Source organism: Somniosus microcephalus, unplaced genomic scaffold, assembly GCF_052327205.1.
Source record: "Somniosus microcephalus isolate GS21.2 unplaced genomic scaffold, FLI_Smic_1.0 unresolved_chr5, whole genome shotgun sequence".
Lineage (NCBI taxonomy): Eukaryota > Metazoa > Chordata > Chondrichthyes > Squaliformes > Somniosidae > Somniosus > Somniosus microcephalus.
The window spans coordinates 48,939,106-48,964,218 of record NW_028225183.1 but is presented as its reverse complement, the minus strand read 5'-3'; the positions used below and the strand labels follow the sequence as shown (position 1 = coordinate 48,964,218).

Genomic DNA, 25,113 nt, shown 5'->3' with positions numbered 1-25,113 from the left:
CCCTAGTTCTAGACACTCCAGCCAAGGGAAACAACCTCTCAGCATCTACCCTTTCAAAGCCTTTCAGAATCTTGTCTGGTTCAATGAGATCACCTCTCATTCATCTAAACTCCCGAGAGTATAGGCCCATTCTAGGCCATAGGCCATAGACCATAGAGTTATACAGCACAGAAAGAGGCCGTTCGGCCCATCGTGTCTGCGCCGTCCATCAAGCCCTGTCCAATATAATCCCATTTTCCAGCATTTGGTCCATAGCCTTGTGTGCAATGGCATTTCAAGTGCTCATCCAAATGCTTCTTGAATGTTGTGAGGGTTCCTGCCTCTACCACCCTTTCAGGCAGTGAGTTCCAGATCCGAACCACCCTCTGGGTGAAAAAGTTCCTCCTCAAATCCCCTCTAAACCTCCTGCCCCTTACCTTGAATCTATGCCCCCTTGTTATTGAACCCCCTACTAAGGGGAAAAGTTCCTCTTTAACTACCCTATCTATGCCCCTCATCATTTTGTACACCTCAATCAGGTCCCCCCTCAGCCTTCTTTGCTCCAAGGAAAACAACCCCAGCCTGTTTAGTCTTTCTTCATAGCTGAGGCGCTCCATCCCAGGTAACATCCTGGTGAATCTTCTCTGCACCCTCTCCAAAGCAATCACATCCTTCCTATAGTGAGGCGACCAGAACTGCACACAGTACTCCAGCTGTGGCCTTACCAGCGTTTTGTACAGCTCCATCATAACCTCCCTGCTCTTATATTCTATGCCTCGGCTAGTGAAGGCAAGTATCCCATATGCCTTTTTAACCACCTTATCTACCTGTTCTAAACAACTTTTCATCATAGGGCAGCCCTTTGATGTTGTTTGCAAAGGAAAATGCCACAGTTCTTAAAAGGTCCTGGTGATATTCCCTGCTGCAGGACATCATTTTGATTTAAGGAAAGACTGAAGCAGAACAGGAGAATGCCTTATTGGAAGCAATGACCGTGCTGGAGGAAGTTGGGTTTGCTGCACTGTTGGCTCGAAAACTTCAATATTTCCAGTGACTCCCTTACATATAACAACATTAAGAAACATTTATTTTCCACCTCCGTCTCTCAGCTCTTAATGTGGCTTTTCCTTATATCATTTAATCACTATGAGGACAATGATCAGACTGAAAATAAAGAGAAAGATTGCAAACAACAACAAATTTTATTTCTATAGCGTCTTTAACGTAGTAAAAAAGTAAATAAGACAAAAAATGTGAAACCCGCTTAAAAAAAAGAAGGTAGGTTTATTGGTGTAATATTGCAACCACAGTGAGTGAATGTGACAAGTGATGAAGTCTTGCTGGGCCAGAACCTCACTATGTCCCTTTCGGTCCTTATGGGCAAAACTTGAAAATTGCTTTTTCAAACACAATGGATTCGGAATTATGGTTCATGTGAAGATATGACAAACATTTACTTCAGATGCAATAAATATAAGGAGAGATTTATTTCCAGAAAACATTCTGCGGCCGTAAGAAAGTTAGTGAGTGAGCGTTTGTTTCATTTTAAGGGAAATGAGCGAATATGCATTGCCGGCTCTGCATTATTGCAGCGTTTTGTCAAAGGGTACAGCATTATATATTGCAATATTTTAGCAGAATCGACAGGAGAAAACAGCAGCACTTTCTGAATGAATGGACATTGTGATTTAAAAAAAGGTCTCGTTGAGCCGGTAAGAGGCAGTGGAAGATGTGGCGAGGCAGTGTGTGCACCTGGAAAACTTACTTACCTGGCAGGGGAGAAACCATGATCAAGAAGGTAGTTTTGCCAGGGTGAGGTTAGCTCATTGTACTTCGGGTGTACTGACGCCTGTGATGTCCCCAAATGCGGGATACTCGACTGCAAAATTTCTGATAGCCGGGCACTGCGTTCGCGCTCTTCACTGGCTTTGCAATTAAAGTTAGATTTTGCAACTGACCTCTCAAATGCACAGTTATTTTGCTTTCAATCCTAACTTTGCTTTATTCCCGATAGAGGGAGCTGTGACACAAAACGGCCTTTCTCCAAAACACAGCGTATTCAAATTGACTCATAAGCGATTCCCAAAGCTCACATTTCAATTTCTCTCTACGCTCACGTTGATATTTATCCTGACAACTGAGAAATTACATATTTTGCAGAAAAAATCTAAAATTATTTACACTTACAAGTCCACACCGCTTACAACCAGATTTTCGAACCTGCCTGCCAACTCTGCATGATGGCAAAATATTTAACCTTCTTAACTGCAGAAACATTGATACAGCACAGAACCAGGTCCATCGTATCTCTGCTGGCTCTTTCAAACGGCTATCCAATTAATAATAATCCTCTGTTCTTTCACCAATTCCCTGCAAAAATTTTACATTCAAATATTATCCAGATTACCTTTTCAACATTACTATCAGTTTGCTTCAACCACCCTTTCCGGCAGAGCATTGCAGGCACTCACAACAATTTTCTGCATCACTTTTTTTCACCTTCTCGAGGGGGAGGCGGGGAAACATCCTACTGGTTCTTTTGCAACTTTTCTTAAATATGTTGCCCCTGTAACTGACACTGGAAACAGTTTCACTATATTGACTTGTTATCTTATATTTATATAGCACCATTAATGCAGTAAAACATCCGAAGGCACTCCACAGGAGCATTATCAAACAAAATTTCACACACTGCCGCACAAGAAGATATTAGGACAGAAAAACAGAAAATGCTGGAAATACTCAGCAGGTCAGGCAGCATCTGTGGAGAGAGAAAAACAGAGTTAATGTTTCAGGTCGATGACCCTTCGTCAGAACCGCATTACTGTTTAATTCACTGCCACTACTCTTTTAAGAATGCCCACATTGCTGAAGTTCTGCATCTTCTCTCCAACAACTCTGTTACTCTCTCCACAGATGCTGCCTTACTTGCTGTGTATGTGCAGGATTTTCGGATTTCATTTCCGATTTCCAACAGCCACAGTATTTTGCTTTTGTACTTGAGATATTAGGACAGATGACCAAAAGCTTGATCGATATGTTAGGCTTTAAGGAGCGCCTTAAAGGAGGAGAGACAGAGAAGTGGCGCAGCTTCGGGAGGGAATTCCTGATTTTGGGGCTAAGCAGCTGAAAGCACGCCCATCAACGGTGAAGCAAATAAAATAGGAATATGCAAGAGGCCCGAATTGCAGGAGCACAGAGTTCAAAGGCAACATGAGGGAAAATTGTTTCTGTTGCGTGTGGATAACATCTAGCATTCACAGCCTGAAAGGGTGCTGCAGGCAGATTCAATTGTGGCTGTCAAAAGGGAATTGGATATGTACCTGAAAGGAAAAAAATTACAGGGTTACAGGCAAAGGGCGGGGGAGTGGGATTAGCTGAAGTGCTGTTCCAGAGAGTCGGCACGGTCTCGACAGACCGAATGGCCTTCTTCTGGGCTGCAACCATTCTATTATATGATCTCGGAAATTTGTAGGCAATGGTCCCTCTAATTTGTTTCTTTGGCCCGCCCGACCCCGTCAACGGGCTGTGCGACCTATTCAAAATTCAGCACGTGCATATTTTTTTTCTTTAAGGCTCACCGGATGCACGGGACCTGCAGCGCACTGCGTTTCTGCGTGGCCTTGAAGTGTGTATCCGATGAACATAGGGTCTGATGAAAGGGTGGAACTGAAAAAATCAGTATTTGTAGGGAAATTGTGTTAGGAAAATTGATGGGACTGAAGGCCGATAAATCCCCAGGGCCTGATAATCTACATCCCAGGGAACTTAAGGAAGTGGCCCTAGAAATAGTAGATGCATTGCTGGTCATCTTCCAGAACTCGATAGACTCTGGAATGGTACCCATGGATTGGCGGGTAGCTAATGTTACCGCACTATTCAAAAAAGATGGTAGAGAAAAGGCGGGGAATTATAGACCGGTAAGCTTGATATCGGTAGTGGGGAAAATGCTAGAGTACTTTATAAAATATGTAATAGCAGAGCACTTGGAAAGCAGTGACTGGATCAGACAAAGTCAACATGGATTTACAAAAGGTAAATCATGCTTGACTAAACTACTGGAATTTTTTGAGGATGTAACTGGTAAAATAGATAAGGGAGAACGAGTGGATGTGGTGTATTTGGACTTTCAGAAGGCTTTCGATATGGTCCCGCATAAGCGATTAGCGTGCAAAATTAAGGCACATGGGATTGGGGGCAAGGTATTGACTTGGATAGAGAACTGGTTGGCGGACAGAAAGCAAAGATTTGGAATAAATGGGTCGTTTTCCGAGTGGCAGGCAGTGACTAGTGGGGTACCGCAAGGTTCGGTCCTAGGACCCCAGCTGTTTACAATATATATTAATGATCTGGACGAGGGAATTGGATGTAATATCTCCAAATTTGCAGACGACACAAAGCTGGGGGGGAGGGTATGCTTTGAGGAGGATGTCGTGAAACTCCAGCACGATTTGGACAGGCTGGGTGATTGGACAGAAACATGGCAAATGCACTATAATGTGGATAAATGTAAGGTTATCAACTTTGGTGGCAAAAACAGGAAGGCAGATTAATATTTGAATGGTAATAGATTGGGAGAAGGGGAAGTGCAAAGAGACCTGGGTGTTCTTGTACACCAGCCGCTGAAGGTAAGCATGCAGGTGCAGCAGGCGGTTAAGAAGGCAAATGGTATGTTGGCCTTCATAGCAAGAGGGTTCGAGTACAAGAACAACGATGTCTTGCTGCAGTTGTGCAGGGCCTTGGTGAGACCACACCTTGAGTATTGTGTGCAGTTTTGATCGCCTTACCTGAGGAAGGACGTTCTTGTCATGGAAGGAGTGCAGCGAAGATTCACCAGGCTGATACCTGGGATGGCAGGAATGACGTATGAGGAGAGATTGTGTCGATTGGGCTTATACTCACTGGAGTTTAGAAGATTGAGAGGGTATCTCATCGAAAACTATAAAATTCTGTCAGGCCTGGACAGACTAGATGCAGGAAGGATGTTTCTGACGGCCGGGGAGTCCAGAACCACGGGTCATAGTCTAAGGATAAGGGGTAAGCCATTTAGGACTGAAATGTGGAGGAATTTCTTCACCCAGAGAGTGGTGAACCTATGGAATTCTCTGCCGCAGCGGGCGGTGGATGCCAGTTCATTAAGTATATTCAAGAAAGAGTTGGATATATTTCTTAAGTCTAAAGTGATCAAGGGATATGGGGAGAAGGCAGGGACCGGGTCCTGAATTTGGATGATCAGCCATGATCTAATTGAATGACGGAGCAGGCTCGAAGGGCCAAAAGGCCTACTGCTGCTCCTATCTTCTATGTATGTATCTATGTATGTATTGGTTGTAGTGTGTATTGGTTGGAGGTTACAGGGAAAGGGAGGGGCGAGCCCGTGGAGGGATTTGAGAACAAGAGAATTTTTAAATCGAGGCGTTGCTGGACCGTGACCCAATGCAGGTGAGCGAGCACAGGGGGTGATGGGTGAGCGAGACTTGGTGCGAGTCCCGATACGGGCAGCAGGATATTTGGAGAAGTAACCCTTTTCTGTTACTTCTTTATGTATTAATGAGTGCGCGTGGTTAGAGCCATGTGGCCCATTGAGCCGCAATAATCTATCTATCGCAGCCTTGAATATACTCAAACACTCAGAATTCACAACCCTCTGAGTCAGTGAATTCCAAAGATGCACAACCCTCTGAGTGGAGAAATTCCTCCTCATCTCAGCCTTAAATGGCCTAACCCTTATCCTGAGTCTATGCCCCCAAGTTTTAGGCACTCCACCCAAGGGTAACAACCTCTCAGCATCTACCCGTTCAATCCCTTTCAGAATCTTGTCTGGTTCAATGAGATCACCTCTCATTCTTCTAAACTCCCGAGAGTATATCACCATCTCTCATCATAGGACAGCCCTCTCATGTTGTATGCTCAGGAAGACGCCACGGTTATTCGAATGTCCTGGTGATATTCCCTGCTACATGACATCATTTTGATTTAAGGCAAGACTGAAAAGGAACAGGAGAAAGCCTTACTGCAAGCACTGACCATGCTGGAGGAAGTTAGGATTGCTGCACTGTTGGCTCGAATACTTCAATATTTCCGGTGTCTCCCTTACATATAACAAGATCAAGGGACATTTATTATCCACCTCCGTCCCTAAGCTCTTAATGTGGCTTTTCCTTATATCATTTAATCAGTATGATTATAATGAATGATCATACTGAAAGAGTGAGAAAAATTGCAAACGACAACAACAACTTGTATTTATATAGCGCCTTTAACATAGTTAAAACGTCCCAAGACACTTCACAGGACTAGAATAAGAAACAATGTGAAACACACTCAAACAGAAGGAGGTAGGTTTATTGGTGAAACATTTCAACCACAGCGAGTGAATGTGACAAGTGATGAAGACTTCATGGGCCAAAACCTCACGTTGTCCCTATCGGTCTTTATGGGCAAAACTTGAAAATTGCTTTTTCAAACACATCAGATTCCGAATTATTGTTCATGTGAAGATAAGACAAACTTCAGATTATTACTTCAGATGCAATACATATAAGGAGAGATTTATTTCCAGAAAACTTTCCATGGCCTGAAGAAAAGTTACTGAGGGAGCGTTCGTTTCCTTTTAATGACAATAGGCAACTATGCATATCCGGCTCTTTGTTATTGCAGAGTTTCGTCAAAGGGTATATCATTATATACTGCAATATTTTAGCAGAATCGACATGAGAAAACAGCAGCACTTTCTGAATGAAGGGGAATTTTGATTTAAAAAATGTGTCATCGAGACAGTAAGAGGCAGTGAATGATGTGGCGAGCCAATGTATGGAAAGCATCTTTACTTGGCAGTGGAGAGACCATGATTATGAAAGTGGTTCTCCCAGGCTGAGGCTAGTCCATCGTACTTTGGGTGTGCTGACGCATGCGATGTCCTCAAATGCGGGTTACTCGACTGTAAAATTTGTGGTAGTGGTGGACTGCATTCGCGCTCTCTCCTGGCTTTACAATTAAAGTTATATTTTCAACTAAGCTCTCAAATGCGCTGTTATTTTGCTTTCAATTTTAACTTTGCTTTATTCCCGACAGAGAGAGTTGTGATGCAAAAGAGCCTTTCTCCAAAACACAGCCTTTTCAAATTGACTCATAAGCGAATCCCAAAGCTCACATTTCAATTTCTCTCCACGCTCACGTTGATATTCATCCTTACAACTAATAAATTACATATTTTGCGCAAGAAATCTAAAATAATTCACTTACAAGTCCACACCGCGTACCACCAGATGTTCAAATCTGCCTGACAACTCTGCACTTTGGCCAAATGTTTAACCTTGTTAACTACAGAAACAATGATACAGCACAGAAACACGTCATTCGGCCCATCGTTCCTCTGCTGGCTCTTTCAAAGGGCTATCCAATTAATCATACTCCTCTGTTCTTTCACCAAATCCCTGCAATTATTTTACCTTCAAAAATTACCCAAATTACCTTTTCAACATTACTATTCAATTAGCTTTAACCACCCTTTCAGGCAGAGCATTGCAGGCACTCACAACAATTTTCTGCATCACTTTTTTCACCTTCTCGAGGGGGAGGTGGGGAAACATCCTACTGGTTCTTTTGCAAATTTTCTTAAATCTGTTGCCCCTGTAAATGACACTGGAAACAGTTTCTCCTTATTGACTTGTTATCTTGTATTTATATGGCACCATTAATGTAGTAAAACGTACCAAGCCACTCCATAGGAGTGTTATCAAACAAAATTTCACACCCTGGGTCACAAGAAGATGTTAGGACGTAAAAACAGAAAATGCTGGAAATACTCAGCAGGTCAGGCAGCATCTGTGGAGAGAGAAAAACAGGGTTAACGTTTCAGGTCGATGACCCTTCGTCAGAACTGTATTACAGTTTAATTCACTGCCACTTCACTTTTAAGAATGCCCACATTGAAGAATTTCTGCTCCTTGCTCGAAAAACTCTGTTACTCATTCCAAAGATGCTGCCTGACTTGCTGTGTATTTGGAGCATTTTGTTTATTTTTTTCAGATTTCCAGCATCCGCAGTATTTTGCTTTTGTATTTGAGATATTAAGACAGATGACCAAAAGCTTGGTTGAAAAGTTATGTTTTACGAAGCGTCTTAAAGGAGGAGAGACAGAGAAGTGACGCAGTTTCGGGAGGGAGTTCCTGATTTTAGTGCCTAGGAAGCTGAAAGCACGCCCGTCAACGGCGAAGAAAATAAAATAGGAATACGCAAGAGGCCCGAATTGCAGGAGCACAGAGATCAAAGGCAACTTGAGGCAAAATTGTTTATGTAGCGTATGGATAGCATCTGGAATTCACTGCCTGAAAGGGTGCTGGAGGCAGATTCAATTGTGGCTTTCAAAAGGGAATTGGATATGGACGTGAAAGGAAGATATTTACAGGGCTACGGGGAAAGGGTGGGGGAGGGAGACTAGCTGAAGTGCTGTTTCGGAGAGCCGGCAGAATCTCGGCAGGCCGAATGGCCTCCTTCTGTGCTGCAACCATTCTATTATATGATCTCGGAGAGTTGTAGGCAATGGTCCATCTAATTTATGCTTTGGCCCGCCCGGCCCCGTCAACGGGCTGTGCGACCTATTCAAAAATCAGCACGTGCACGTTTTTTCTCTTTAAATGCCGACTCACCGGATGCACGGGCCCTGCAGCACGCTGCGTATCTGCGCCGCCTTGAAGTGCATATTGGTTGTAGTGTGTATTGGTTGGAGGTTACAGGGAAAGCGAGGGGTGAGCCCGTGGAGGGATTTGAACACAAGAGAATTTTAAAATCGAGGCTTTGCTGAACCGTGACCCAATGCAGGTGAGGGAGCACAGGGGGTGATGGGTGAACGAGTCTTGCTGCGAATCACGATATGGGCAGCAGGGTTTTTGGAGAAGTAACACTTTTCTGTTACTTCTTTATGTATTGATGAGTGCGTGTGGTTAGAGCCATGTGGCCCATTGAGCCGTAATAATCTATCTATCTCTGCCTTTAATATACTCAAACACTCAGCATTCTCATCCCTCTGGGGTAGAGAATTCCAAAGATGCACAACCCTCCGAGAGAATAAATTCCTCCTCATCTCAGTCTTAAATGGCCTAACCCTTATCCTGAGTCTATGCCCCCAAGTTCTAGGCACTCCAGCCAAGGGAAACAACCTCTCAGCATCTACCCTTTCAATCCCTTTCAGAATCTTGTCTCGTTCAATGAGATCACCTCTCATTCTTCTAAACTCCCGAGAGTATATCACCACCTCTCATCATAGGACAGCCCTCTCATGTTGTATGCTCAGGAACACGCCAGTTATTAGAATGTCCTGGTGATATTCCCTGCTACAGGACATCATTTTGATTTAAGGCAAGTCTGAAATGAAACAGGAGAAAGCCTTACTGGAAGCACTGACCATGCTGGAGGAAGTTAGGATTGCTGCACTGTTGGCTCGAATACTTCAATATTTCCGGTGTCTCCCTTACATATAACAAGATAAAGGGACATTTATTATCCACCTCCGTCTCTAAGCTCTTAATGTGGCTTTTCCTTATATCATTTAATCACAAAGATTATACTGAATTATCAGACTGAAAAGAGTGAGAAAGATTGCAAATGACAACAACAACTTGTATTTATATAGCGCCATTAACATTGTTAAAACGTCCCAAGACACTTCACAGGACTATTATAAGACAACAATGTGAAACCCACTTAAACAAAAGAAGGTAGGTTTATTGGTCAATTATTTCAACCACAGTGAGTGAATGTGACAAGTGATGAAGACTTGATCGGCCAAAACCTCACTATGTCCCTATCGGTCTTTTTGGGCAAAAGTTGAAACTTGCTTTTTTAATCACATCAGATTCCGAATGATTGTTCATATGAAGATATGACAAATATTTACTTCAGATGCAATACATATAAGGAGAGATTTATTTCCCGAACACTTTCTATGGCCTGAAGAAAAGTTACTGAGGGAGAGTTCGTTTCCTTTTAAGGGTGATATGCAAATATGCTTGTCCGGCTCTTTATTATTGCAGCGATTTGTCAAAGGGCATATCATTATATATTGCAATATTTTAGCGGAATCGACATGAGAAAACAACAGCACTCTTTGAATGAAGGGGGAATTTTGATTTAAAAAATGAGTCATTGAGACAGTAAGAGGCAGTGAATGATGTGGCGAGGCAATGTGTGCCGATGGAAATTATACTTACCTGGCAGTGGAGAAACCATGATCATGAAGATGGTTTTACCACGATGAGGTTAGTCCATTGCACTTCGGGTGTGCTGATGCCTGCGATGTCTTCAAATGCGGGATACTCGGCTGCAAAATCTGTGGTAGTGCAGGACTGCGTTCGCGCTCTCACCTGGCTTTATAATTAAAAGTTAGATTTTCAACTAGCTCTCAAATGCAGTGTTGTTCTGCTTGTAATATTTTGCTTTATTCTCCACAGGGTGAGCTGCGATACAAAAGGGCCTTTCTCCAAAACACAGCCTATTCAAATTGACTCATAAGCGATTCCCAAAGCTCACATTTCCATTTCTCTCTACGCTCACGTTCATATTCATCCTTACAACTAAGCAAATACATATTTTGCACAAAAGATCAAAAATTATTCAGACTTACATGTCCACACCGCGTACAACCAGATTTTCAAATCTGCCTGCCAACTCTACACTTTGGCCACATGTTTATCCTTGTTAGCTACAGAAACAATGATGCAGCACAGAACCAGGACATTCGGCCCATCGTACCTTTGCTGGCTCTTTCAAAGGGCTATCCAATTAATCATACTCCTCTGTTCATTCACCAAATCCCTGCAATTATTTTACCTTCAAATATTATCCATATTACCTTTTCAACATTACTATTCAATTTGCTTCAACCACCCTTTCAGGCAGAGCATTGCAGGCACTCACAACTATTTTCTGCATCACTTTTTTTCATCTTCACGAGGGGGAGGCGGGGAAACATCCGACTGGTTCTTTTGAAAATTTTCTTAAATCTGTTGTGCCTGTAACTGACACTGGAAACAGTTTCTCCTTATTGACTTGTTATCTTGTATTTATATAGCACCATTAATGTAGTTAAACGTCACAAAGGCACTCCACAGGAGCGTTATCAAACCAAATATCACACCCTGCCGCACAAGGAGATATTAGGACATAAAAACAGAAAATGCTGGAAATACTCAGCAGATCAGGCAGCATCTGTTGAGCGAGAAAACAGGGTTAACTTTTCAGGTCGATGACCCTTCGTCAGAACTGTATTAGTGTTTAATTTACTGCCAGTTCTCTTTTAAGAATGCCCACATTGATGAAGTTCTGCTCTTCTCACCAACAACTCTGTTACTCTCTCCACAGATGCTGCAGGACTTGCTGTGTATTTGCAGCATTTTCGGTTTTTACGTCAGATTTGCAGCATCCGCAGTATTTTGTTTTTGTATTTGAGATATTAGGGCAGATGACCAAAAGCGTGGTCGAAAAGTCAGGTTTTAAGGAGCATCTTAAAGGAGGAGAGGCAGAGAAGTGGCGCAGTTTCAGGAGGGAATTACTGATTTTAGGGCCAAGCAGCTGAAAGCATGCCCGTCAACGGTGAACCAAATAAAACAGTAATATGCAAGAGGCCCGAGTTGCAGGAGCACAGAGATCAAAGGCAACATTAGGGAACATTGATTATGTAGCGTGTGGATAGCTTTTGGAACTCACTGCCCGAAAGGGTGCTGGAGGAAGATTCAGTTGTGGGTTTCAAAACGGAATTGGATATGGACCTGAAAGGAAAAAAATTGCAGGGCTACGGGGAAAGGGTGGGGGAGTGGGACTAGCTGAAGTGCTGTTTCAGAGAGCTGACACGGGCTCCACAGGCCGAATGGCCTCCTTCTGTGCTGCAACCATTCTATTATATGATCTCGGAGAGTTGTAGGCAATGGTCCCTCTAATTTGTTTGTTTGGCCCGCCCGGCCCCGTCAACGGGCTGTGCGACCTATTCAGAAATCAGCACGTGCACGTATTTTCTCTTTAAATGCTGGCTCACCAGATGCACGGGGACTGCAGCGCGCTGCGTTTCTGCGCGGGCTTTAAGTGAGTATTGGTTGTAGTGTGTATTGGTTGGAGGTTACAGGCAAAGGGAGGGGCGAGCCCGTGAGGGATTTGAAAACAGTAGATTATTAAAATCGGGGCGTTGCTGGACTGTGACCCAATGCAGGTCAGCGAGCACAGGGGCTGATGGGTGAACGAGACTTGGTGCGAGTCACGATATGAGCAGCTTGGTTTTTGGAGAAGTAACCCTTTTCTGTTACTTCTTTATGTATTGATGTGTGTGTGTGGTTAGAGCCATGCGGCCCATTGAGCCATAATAATCTCTCTATCTCAGCATTGAATATACTCAAACACTCAGCATTCACATCCCCCTGGGGCATAGAATTCTAAAGATGCACAACCCTCTTAGTGAAGAAATTCCTCCTCATCTCGGTCTTAAATGGCCTAACCCTTACCCTGAGACTATGCCCCCAACTTCTAGACACTCCAGCCAAGGGAAACAATCTCTCAGCATCTACACTTTCAATACCTTTCAGAATCTTGTATGGTTCAATGAAATCACCTCTCATTCTTCTAAACTCCCGAGAGCATAGGCCCATCACTCATCATAGGACAGCCCTCTCCTGCTGTTTGCTCAGGAAAACTCCACGGTTATTAGAATGTCCTGATGATATTCCCTGCTACAGGACATCTTTTTGGTTTAAGGCAAGACTGAAATGGAACAGGAGAAAGCCTTACTGCAAGCACTGACCATGCTGGAGGAAGTTAGGATTGCTGCACTGTTGCCTCGAATACTTCAATATTTCCGGTGTTTCCCTTACATATAACAACATAAAGGGACATTTATTAACCACCTCCGTCTCTAAGCTGTTAATGTGGCTTTTCCTTATATCATTTAACGACTATGCTTATACTGAATGATCATACTGAAAAGAGTGAGAAAGATTACAAACGACAACAACAACTTGTATTTATATAGCGCCTTTAAAATAGTTAAAACGTCCCAAGACACTTCACAGGACTATTATAAGACAACAATGTGAAACCCGCTTAGACAAAAGAATGTAGGTTTATTGGTGAAACATTTCAACCAGTGTGAGTGAATGTGACAAGTGATGAAGACTTGATGGGCCAGAACCTCACTATGTCCCTGTCGGTCTTTATGGGCAAAAGTTGAAAATTGCTTTTTCAAACACATCAGATTCTGAATTATTGTTCATGTGAAGATATGACAAATATTTACTGCAGATGCAATACATATAAGGAGAGACTTATTTCCAGAAAACATTCCGTGGCCTGAATAATAGATACTGAGGGAGCATTCGTTTCCTTTTCAGGGCAACATGCAAATATAAATGCCTGGCTCTTAATTATTGCAGCGTTATGTCAAAGGGTATATCATTATATAATGCAATATTTTAGCAGAATCGACATGAGAAAACAGCAGCACTTCCTGAATGAAGGGGGAATTTTGGTTAAAAAAAATTAATCGTTGAGACGGTAAGAGGCAGTGAATGATGTGGCAAGGCAATGTGTGCCAATGGAAAGCATACTTACCTGGCAGGGGAGAGTGACCATGATCATGAAGGTGATTTTTACAGGACGAGTCTAGCCCATGCATTTCGGGTGTGCTGACGCCTGCGATGTCCTCAAATGCGGGATACTCGACTGCAAAATTTGTGATAGTGAATACTGCGTTCCTGCTCCCCCCTGGCTTTACAATTAAAGTTAGGCTTTCAACTAAGTTCTCAAATGCACTGTTATTTTGCGTTCAATGTTAACTTTGCTTTATTCCCGGCAGAGGGAGCTGTGATACAAAAGGGCCTTTCTCCAAAACACAGCCTATTCAAATTGACTCATCAGCGATTCCCAAAGCTCACATTTCAATTTCTCTCTACGTTCACATTGATATACATCCTTACAACTAAGAAATTACATATTTTGCACAAAAAATCAAAAATTATTTGCACTTACAAGTCCAAACCGCGTACAACCCGAATTTCAAATCTGCCTGCCGAATCTGCACTTTGGCAAAATGTATAACCTTGTTAACTACAGAAACAATGAAACAGCACAGAACCAGGTCATTCTGCCCAACCTACCTCTGCTGCCTGTTTCAAAGGGCTATCCAATTAATCATATTCCTCTGTTCTTTCACTAAATCCCTGCATTTATTTTCCCTTCAAATATTATCCAAATTTACTTTTCCACATTACTATTCAATTTCTTCCACCACCCTTTCAGGCAGAGCATTGCAGGCACTCACAACAATTTGCTGCATCACTTTTCTGCACCTTCTCGAGGGCGAGGCGGGGAAACATCCTACTGGTTCTTTTGCAAATTTTCTTAATTCTGATGCCCCTGTAACTGACACTGGAAACAGTTCCTCCTTATTGACTTGTTATCGTGTATTTATATAGCACCATTAATGTAGTAAAGCGTCCCAAGGCACTCCACAGGAGCGTAATCAAACACAATTTCACACCCTGCCGCACAAGAAGTTATTAGGGCATAAAAACAGAAAATGCTGGAAATACTCAGCAGGTCATGCAGCATCTGTGGAGAGAGAAAAACAGGGTTAACTTTTCAGGTCGATGACCCTTCGTCAGAACTGTATTACTGTTTAATTTACTGCCAGTTCTGTTTTAAGAATGCCCACATTGATGAAGTTCTGCTGTTCTCTCCAACAACTCTGTTACGCTCTCCACAGATGCTGCAGGACTTGTTGTGTATTTGCTGCATTTTCGGTTTTTATTTCAGAATTCCAGCATCCGCAGTATTTTGCTTTTGTATTTCAGATTTTAGGATACATGCCCAAAAGCTTGGTCGAAAAATTAGGTTTTAAGGAGCGTCTTAAAGGAGGAGAGACAGAGAAGTGGCGCAGTTTCGGGAGGGAATTCCTGATTTTAGGGCCTAGGCAGCTGAAAGCACACCCGTCAAAGCTGAAGCAAATAAAATAGGTATACACAAAATAGGAGCACAGAGATCAAAGGCAACATGAGGGAAAATTGTTTATGTATCGTGTGGATAGCATCTGGAATTCACTGCCTGAAAGGGTGCTGCAGGCAGATTCATTTGTGGCTTTCAAAAGGGAATTCGATATGGACCTGAAAGGAAAAAAAATGCAGGGCTACGGGGAAAGGGTGGGGGTGTGGGAATAGCGGAAGTGCTGTTTCAGAGAGCCGGCACGGTCTCGACAGGCCGAATGTCCTCCTTCTGTGCTGCAACCATTCTATTATATGATCTCGGGGAGTTATAGGCAATGGTCCCTCTAATTTGTTGCTTTGTCCCGCCCGGCCCATGAACGGGCTGTGCGACCTATTCAAAATTCAGCACATGCACGTTTTTTCTCTTTAAATGCCGGATCGCCAAATGCACGTGACCTGCAGCGCGCTGCGTTTCTGCATGGCCTTGAAGTGTGTACTGGTTGTACTCTGTGTGTTGGTTGGAGTTTCCAAGGAAAAGGAGGGGCGAGCCCGTGGAGAGATTTGAAAACAAGAGAATTTTGAAATCGAGGTGTTGCTGGACCGTAACCTAATGCAGGACAGCGAGCACAGTGGGTGGTCGGTGAACGAAACTTGGTGCGAGTCATGATACCGGCAGCAGGATTTTTAGAGAAGTAAACCTTTTCCATTACTTCTTTATGTATTGATGAGTGTGTGTGGTTAGAGCCATGTGGCCCATTGAGCCGTAATACTCTATCTATCTCAGCCTTGAATATACGCAAACACTCAGCATTCACATCCCTCTGGGGCAGAGTACTCCAAAGATGCACAATCCTCTGAGTGAAGAAATTCCTCCTCATCTCGGTCTTAAATGGCCTAACCCTTATCCTGAGACTATGCCCCCAAGTTCTAGACACTCCAGCCAAGGGAAACAACCTCTCAGCATTTACCCTTTCAATCCCTTTCAGAATCTTGTATGGTTCAATGAGATCAGCTTTCATTCTTCTAAACTCCCGAGGGTATAGGCCCATCTCTCATCATAGGACAGCCCTCTCATGTTGTTTGCTCAGGAAAACGCCACGTTTATTAGAATGTCCTGGTGATTTTCCCTGCGACAGGATATCATTTTGATTTAAGGCAAGACTGAAATGGAACAGGAGCAAGCCTTACTGGAAGCAATGACCATGCTGGACGAAGTTATTGCGGCACTGGAGCTGCGATTGGATGCATAGTGGAGCGTTCACGATGCTCAGGGAATCGTGAATAGCACGTTTACGGAGTTGGACGCACCGCAGGTAGACTTTGGACAGGAAGAAAGGGAATGGGTTACCAACAGGCAGAGTACTAGGCCCAGGCAGGTAGTGCAGGGGTCCTCTGTGGCCATCCCCCTCTCCAACAGATGCACCACTTTGAGTACAGTTGGGGGGGATGGCTTATCAGAGGATGGCAGCAGCAGCCAACTTCCTGGCACCAGGGTTGGATCTGCTGCAGAGAATGGAATGAAAAGAGGGGTAGAGCTATAGTAATAGGGGATTCTATTGTAAGGGGAATAGATAGTCGTTTCTGCGGCCGCAAACGAGACTCCAGGTTGGTGTGTTGCCTCCCTGGTGCAAGGGTCAAGGATGTCTCCGAGCGGTTGCAGAACATCTTGGCAGGGGAGGGTGAACAGCCAGTTGTTGTGGTGCATATAGGCACCAAGGATATAGTTAAAAAGCGGGATGATGTCCTAAAAGCGTAATATAGGGAGTTAGGAGATTAGGATTGCTACCAGCGCCACGTGCTAGTCAGAGTATAAATAGAAGGATACTTCAGATGAATACGTGGCTAGAGGAATGGTGCCAGGGAGAGGGATTCATGTTCCTGGGATATTGGATCCGTTTCTGGGGGAGGTGGGGCCAGTTCAAACCAACGGTTTGCACCTGGGCAGGGCTGGAACCAATGTCCTAGGGAGAGTCTTTGCTAGTGCTGTGGGGGAGGGGTTAACCTAAAATGGCAGGGGGGTGGGTACCTGAGCAGGAAGACAGAGGAATGGGAAACAAGATCAAAAGCAAAAGACAGGAAGGAGAAAAAAAAAGTGGCAGCCAGAGAAATCAACGGTTTAAACCAAACGTGGCCACATTAAATAATAATTCTAATAGGCCTAAGAGCGTTAAAAAAACACGACTGATGGCTTTATGATCTTCATAAAACACTGGTTAGCCTCAGCTGGAGTATTGCATTCAAATATGGGCATACACTTTGGGAAGGATGGCAAGGCCTTGGAGAGGGCTCAGAGAAGATTTACGAGAATGCTACCAGGGTTAAGGGATTTCAGTTATTTGGAGAAATTGGATAGCCTGGTATTGTTCTCCTTAGAGCAGAGAGGATTAACAAAATAATATAAGAACATAAACACTTAAGAAGTAAGAGCAGTATTAGACCATACGACCCCTGGAGCCTGCTCCGTCATGCAATAAGAGCATGGCAGATCATTGACCTCAAGTCATCTTTCCCGCCCGATCGCCTTATCCCTTGATTCTCAGAGGGTCCAAAAATATATCTATCTCAACCTTGAATATAATCAGAGACTCAGCATTCGCAGCCCTCTGGGGCAGCGAATTATAAAGATTCACAACTTTTTGAGTGAAAAAATTCCTCCTCATCTCAGTCTCAAATGGACTACCCATTAACCTGAGACTATGCCCCCTTATTCCAAACACTTCAGCCAGTGGAATACCCCTCTCAGCATCTACCCTGTCAATCCCCTTCTGAATCTTTATTGTTTCAAGAGATCACCTTCATTCTTCTAAACTCCAGAGAGCATAGGCCCATTCTACACAATCTCTCATCATATGGCAGCACCCTCATCCCAGGAATCAATTTAGTGAACCTATGTTGCACCGCCTCCAAGGCAAGTATATCCTTCCTTTGATAAGGAGACCAGAACTGTGCACAGTACTCCAGGTGTGGTCTCACCAAGGCCCTGTACAATGGTATCAATACTTCCTTATCTTATACTCGAAACCCCTTGCAATAAAGGCCACTATGCCAATTGCCTTCCTTATTGCTTGCTGTACCTGCATGCTAACTTTCTGTGTTTCTTGCATGAGGACACCCACATCTCTCTGAACACCAACATTTGAAAGTTTCTCACCATTTAAAAAATATTCTGTTTTTCTATTATTCCTACCAAAGTGAATAACCTCTCATTTCTCTACATTATACTCCATCAGTCAACTTACTGCCCACTCACTTAGTCTATCTATACCCCATTGCTTCCTCTTTGTGTTCTCCTCACAGCTTACTGTCCCACCCTGCTTTGTGTCATCAGCAAACTTGGATACGTTATTTTCGGTCCCTTCATCTAGATTATTAATATAAATTGTAAATAGTTGAGGCCCCAACACTGCTCCTTGCGATACCCCACGAGTTACTTCCTGCTAACCTGAAAAAGGTCCGTTTAGACGTACTCTCTTTTTTCTATCCATTAACCAATCCTCTATCCATGCTACTAAATTACCCCCAAGCCATCAGCCCTAATCTTGTGTAATACACTTTTATATGGCAACTTATCGAATGCCTTTTGTCAATCCAAATATACTATATGCACTGGTTCGCTTTTATCTACTCTGGTAGTTACATACTCCAAAAACTATAATAATTTTGTCAAAAATTATTTCCCTTTCATAAAACCATGTTGTCTTTGCCGAATAAAGTTATGATTTTCTAAGTGACTTGATACCACTTCCTTAACAATGGATTCCAGCATTTTTCCGACAACGGATGTCAGGCTAACTGACCTGTGGTTCCCTGTTGTTTCTCTCCATCTTTCCTTGAATAGCAGTGTTACATTTGCGACCTTCCGATCCGCTGGAACCTTTCGAGAGTCTAGGCAATATTGAAATATCAAAACCAATGCATCCACTATCTCTTCAGCCACCGCTTTTAGAACCTTGGATGTAGGCCGTCAGTTGTAGGGGATTTGTCGGATTTTACACCCGCAGTTTCACTTGTACTTTTTCTCTACTTATAGTAATTAAGTTAAGTTCCTGACCCTCATTACACCATTAGTTCCCCGCGATTTTCGGTGTGCTTTGTGTGTCTTCTACTGTGAAGACAGATACAAAATATTTGTTAAAGTTTCTGCCATTTCCTTATTCCCCATAATAATTTCTCCTGTCTCAACCTCTAAGCCATCGATTACTTGAGATAATCTTTCACTTTGTACATACTTGTAGGAACTCTTACAATCTGCTTTTCTATTTCTTGCTAGTTTTCTCATATTCTAATTTTTCCCTTTTTATCTAACTTTTGGTCAACATCTGCTGGTTTCTGACACTCTCCCAATCCTCAGGCTTACTGTTAATATTTGCAACATTATGAGCTTCTTCTTTCAATCTAATGCTATCCTTAACTTTTTTAATTAGCCACGGTTGGATCACTTTTCCAGTGGAGTTTATGTTTCACAATGGAATGTATCTTGTTGAGAATTATGAAATATTTCGTTAAGTGCTAGACACTGCTTATCTAATGGCATACATTTTCCCAATCTACCTCTACCTCTCACCCCTCATAGTTACGTAATTGGTTTTATTTAAGTTTAAAACTCTAGTTTCCGATTCAGGCAAATCCATCTCAAAAGTAATGTAAAATTCCATCATATTATGATCACTCTGCCCCACAGAATCCTTTATTATGAGACAGCTTATTAACCCTGTCGCATTACACAATACAAGATCTAAAACAGTCTGGTCCCTGGTTGATTCCATAACATATTATTCTGGGAAACTGTCCCGAAAGCATTCCATGAACTCCTTCTCCAGACTACCTTTGCTAATTTGATTTCCCCAGTCTATATGAAGATTACCATCCCTCAATATCATTGCATTACATTTGTTGCAAGCTCCTACTATTTCTTGATTAATATTCTGTCCAACGGTATTGCTACTCCTATGTGGCCTAAATGTTACACCTACGGGTGTTTACTGTCCCTTGTTATTCCTTATCTCCACCCATACTTAATCTACTTTCTGATCTTCTGAGCCAAGTTACTTTCTCACTACTTTCCTTATGCCATCTTGAAATTAGGAGGGCCATTCCCCCTCCGTTTCCCCTCTGGCTGTCTTTTAGAAACGTCAATTATGCTGGAACATTTAGTTCCCAACATTAGCCACCATGCAACCATATCTCTGTAATGGCTATTAGAGCAAACCCATTTATCTCTGTTTGTGCCATTAATTCGTCTATCTTGTTACGAATCTTTCACGCATTCAGATAAAGAAGGTTTATTTTAATTTTTGACCACTATTCCCAGCTTTGAACTTATTCTCTTCTGCAGTGGTACCATTAAATTCTGTCCCTTCCTGTTACATTATGCTTATTTTTACCCAATCACTACATTGCTGTGTGGCCTTGACTTTTCTCTTTAGATGTCCAAATTTCCCCACAACTCATCCTTCCCACTCCTTGTTTTAGTTTAAAGCCCTATCTACAACCCCAGTTATTCGATTCGCCAGGATGCTGGTCCCAGCCCGGTATAAGTGGAGCCCGTCCCAATGGAACAGATCTCTCATTCTTCAGTTCTGGTGCCTGTGTCCCATGAATTAAAACCGCTTTTCACACACCACTCTTTGAGCCACGCATTTAACTCTCAGATTGCTTGACCCTATGCCAATAAGGGTTGCTTCATAGAGATATGCATAATAATTAAGGGATTTGATAGAGCAGGTAGAGAAACTAATTCCTCTGACAAGTAACCAGACGTCATACATGTAATATATATTGCCACACAGATGTTTTTAAAGTGCGGGGACGCATTACCTAAAAAGGTAGTGGAGTCAGATTCGACAGCAACTTCAAACGGCAATTAGACATATGTTTGAAGGGAACTAATTCGCAGCGTTGTTGGAAAAACGCTGGGGTGTTGGATGAAATTGGTAAGCTCTTTCAAAGAGCCGGCACAGGCACGTCAGGCTGAATGGCCCCTGTTGTGCTGTAATATTCTATGATTTTAACCCCTCCATAATGATAAAGGCCGATGTGAGCTCTCCACTCACTCTACTTTTTCCTAGAGGGAAGAGGCCAAAAAATTCCCCAACTCTTCGTTTTCATTTCTCTGTTCTCGGATTGACCAGCCCAGAATTCTTCTCTTCACTCAGTTGTATCAGGTGCTCCTACTTCAGCATAGCCTTGGAACACAAAGGAAGATTAGAAAGATAAGGCTGCCAGTCCTTCTATCCTTCAATACAGCAAAACACTAGTTGCGGATGTAGCTCCATGGTAAGGTACTGTGTTCAATCCACACCATCTCCAAATGTTAATTTTTCCACCGTCGTTTTCTGCAAAATGTTGTTTGATGAATTCCAACATCCGAGGCCTCGGTTAAACGTTTCTTCCATTTCTTACAATCTATCAACCGTACCATGCTTACTGCCATTCTTGCGCCGCTATTACAGCCCGTTGTTTACCCAACTGGTTTTCCAACTGCTGTATATTAATATGAAACTGTCAGTGGTCCGACTCCATCTGGGGGTGCTGAAGAGCCTCTCTTAGGGTTTTTTGTGAACCATTTAATTTTCTGGTAAGATGTTCATTGTCTTTTGTTTAGGAGCCTACCTGACAGCAAGCCTCCTCAAGGTTCTGCATTGCAGTGCTGGCTTGAACTGTATTAATGCTCTGTTGCTGAATTATTGCTGTCGAAGCATCGACCAGGCACTGAAGAACATAAATCTTACTTTTTAACTCTACAGCCTCTTTTTCCCAGTTTGACTTCTCGCCCGTTAACGTTTTTGTTACCTCCGTTAACGTTAGATTCTCTTCTATCTGCCGTAGCTTGTCTTTTTCTAATTTATCCTGATTGTCCTCTGACTTGGTTTTAACATTTGATAGACATTATTCTACTAACAACTGTAACTGTACATTCCCGCACATCTTCATTAACCATTTCAAAGTCTGCAAAAATATTCTCACATGACATCTTGCTGTACGTAAAAGAGAAACAATATGTTAGATAACCTAACTTTCCACCAGGACTTTCGTTGATCAGACGAAAATCTAAGCAAAAATCCAAGCTCCTGCCTTATGTACAATAGATCTGGTTTCAGTAAAACATCACACCCCCACGTTGGCCACCAATCTGTAGCTTTCAGAAGCTCTTTATAATAATTTGTCCGTGACTACACAAACCACTCTGGATCCAGGTATATTGTGTATCAGTAAAACAGTCCATGTTAACACAAACCACTCTGGGTCCAGGTATATTGTGTATCAGTAAAACAGTCCATGATTACACAAACCACTCCGGGTCCAGGTATATTGTGTATCAGTATAATAGTCCATGGCTACACAAACCACACTGGGTTCAGTTATACTGGGTATCCGTAAAACAGTCCGTGACTACACAAACCACTCTGGGTTCAGGTATATTGTGCATCAGTAAAACAGTCCGTGACTACACCAACCACTCCGGGTCCAGGTACATTGTGTGTCAGTAAAACAGTCTGTGACGACACAAACCACTCCGGGTCCAGGTACATTGTGTATCAGTAAAACAGTCCATGGCTACACAAACCACTCTGGGTCCAGGTATATTGTGTGTAAGTAAACGAGGTTTATTAAGTATTAAACATCCAGTAGAAAGAAGTAAAACTTCACCAGACGATAGTCGCAGTCTGTTTCATGAAATCCGGCATTCCTTCTGAGTGACTGTGGCGCGGTCTCTTTACTCTCTTGCTCTGTTCTGTTGACTGAAGCTTCTCATCCTCTGGTGTTGCGCTGCTTCCAGTGTTCAATAGCTGTTCCTTTGTACCTTTCTTACCCCTTCAAAATACATAGCAACTTGCAGCTGCTTGGGCTGTGTCACCATTCTGACCTTCACAAGTACGGTCTATGATTACCTCCCCTTTTCTTAACAATGATCTGATGACCTCGTTAGTTCCACTCAGCCTCTTTCTGTGCATTACAAATTAACCTTATCTAAGAACTTCACTTTACAGAACATCCTTGAGGTGTTTTGTAAAGAGTTTATTTTTCTGCTGCTTAAAATGAAGGCTCCAACTCCATTCTCTCTCCTATAGCTCTTATCACTTCCCCATAACATTACCGAAACCCATGTCCCTGACAGTCACCGTGTTTCTTTAGCACTGCATTCCATACTTCAGTCATTTCAAACAGAGGTTTTTAGTCAGGTTGGCATAATTTTCCCATCCTGCTTTGGTCTCAGCCATTCGCCAGTTACACAGGCATTTTAGGTTTTTAACATACAATTTCACATTTTATAGTTATATAAAAATGGTTGTAGAATGTTAATAATGTTTACTAAATCCTACAGGTAAACTCTATCGTACAGGAGACAGAAATTGAAAGACTGAAGCAGTTACAGACAGGGATAGACAGATTCAGAGGTATAGACAGGCAGAGAGAGAGAGAGACAGATGGCCAGGGACAGAGAGAGGCGGTCAGACATGCACAGAGAGAGAGACATGCAGAGACAAAAAGACAGAGAGAGAAAGACAGAGAGAGACGGGCCGAGCCAGAAGACAGAGAAAAGAGGGGCCAAGACAAAGAGGCAAAGACAGCCAGACAGATGCAGTGAGAGACAGAGACATACAATGAAAGACAGAGGCAGTAACATGCAGAGGTAGACAGTGACAGGTACATAGACAGGCAGAGACACAGACATGGGCCGGGACAGAGAGAGGATGACAGCTAGAATACAGACAGGCATAAACAAAGAATGACAGGGACAGAACTTCCTAGAGAGTCAGATAAAGACAGATAGACAAGAGACAAAGAGACAGAGTCAAACAGTGAAAGAAATGAGACAGAGACAGATGGAGGCAGAAAAAGAGAACAGCCGCGACAGACAGAGACAGAATGACAGAGACGACTGATACAGCAAAAGAGACTGACAGAAACTGGAGGAGACGGAGACAGACAGAGAGAGACAAACGGACAGAGATCGACGGAGAGAGACAGAGAGACAGAGACAGACGCCGACAGAAACATAAGGACAGATGCAGACAGATAGAGACAGACAGATGCAGTGTCAGAGACTGGCAGAGAGAGGAAGAGAAAGAGAGAGTCGGAGAGAGACACACGGACAGAGACAGATGGACAGAAAATCACAGATACAGATAAATAATGTTTATAGAATCATAGAGACGCACAAAAATAGAGAAAGACTGGCAGAGACAGAAGGACAGATACAGACAGGGAAAGAGAAAGAGAACGACAGAAATAGGCAGAGGCAGAGGTAGACAGAGAAAGGCCGTCAGATGGAGATGGACAGAAAGAGACAGTAGGGCAAAAACAAAGAGACAGAGACAGATGGAAAGAGAGAGATGGGCAGTGGATGATGGAAAGAGTCAAACGGTCAGAGACAAAGTGTCAGAGGCCGTCCGAGAGACAGATAAATAGTCAGACACAGAGATAGACATAGAGACAGAAATACAGAGACAGGGAGAGAGAGGGAGACAGAAAGACCGAGGTAGAGACAGCCTGACAGAGACATAGAAACATAGACAGATGGACAGATATAGATAAGTAGAGAGAGATCGACAGAGACAAAGAGACGGAGACAGACAGAAAGTCAGAGACAGGCAGTGACAGACAGTTAAAGACAGAAACAGAGGCAGAGCCAGACAGTGAGAGCAGGACACAGATAGTGACAGATGGACAGAGACTGAGAGACAGGGACAAAGACACTCTTAGAGAGAAATGCAGACAGACACAGAGAGTCGGGGAAAGGCAGAGGGACAGAGACTGAGACAGAGAAAAAGACCGACAGAGACATGGCAGAGTAAGCGACAGTAAATGACGGCAGGCAGAAACAGACAGGCAGACAGAGAAGGATGGAAAAGCAAGCATAGACAGCAATAAAGAGACAGAAACAAAGACTGTCCCAGATATATGCTGGTATGGAGAGAAAAACGCAGAGACAGATATACACAGACAAAAAGACAGAGACAGGATGGGCAGAGACAACGAAACAAAGACAGACAGACAGAGATATTGACAGACATGAAAAATACAGTGAAAGACAGAGGCAGTGACAGACAGGGATAGACAGTGACAGAGAAATAGACTGGCAGAGGCACAGACCGATGGGTAGCGACAGAGAGAGGCTGACAGACAGAGTAAGAGACAGGCAAAGACAAAGACAGACCGGTACAGA

The 25,113-nt window shown here is 43.1% G+C and overlaps 1 protein-coding gene and 4 non-coding genes across 5 annotated transcripts in view; 4 read left to right on the top strand and 1 right to left on the bottom strand.

Annotated features, from left to right (window-relative positions):
- LOC147088186 (Fc receptor-like protein 5) overlaps nt 1-25,113 on the bottom strand; it is a 509,517-nt gene that overhangs the window by 407,068 nt on the left and 77,336 nt on the right. The window lies entirely within an intron of this gene.
- Nucleotides 1,741-1,905, top strand: LOC147088191 (U1 spliceosomal RNA). The gene has a single exon (XR_015075531.1). It is a non-coding gene; the product is annotated as a U1 spliceosomal RNA (small nuclear RNA).
- Nucleotides 6,802-6,965, top strand: LOC147088190 (U1 spliceosomal RNA). Its single transcript, XR_015075560.1, has one exon. It is a non-coding gene; the product is annotated as a U1 spliceosomal RNA (small nuclear RNA).
- On the top strand, nt 10,183-10,346 carry LOC147088189 (U1 spliceosomal RNA). The gene has a single exon (XR_015075568.1). It is a non-coding gene; the product is annotated as a U1 spliceosomal RNA (small nuclear RNA).
- Nucleotides 13,565-13,723, top strand: LOC147088188 (U1 spliceosomal RNA). The gene has a single exon (XR_015075462.1). It is a non-coding gene; the product is annotated as a U1 spliceosomal RNA (small nuclear RNA).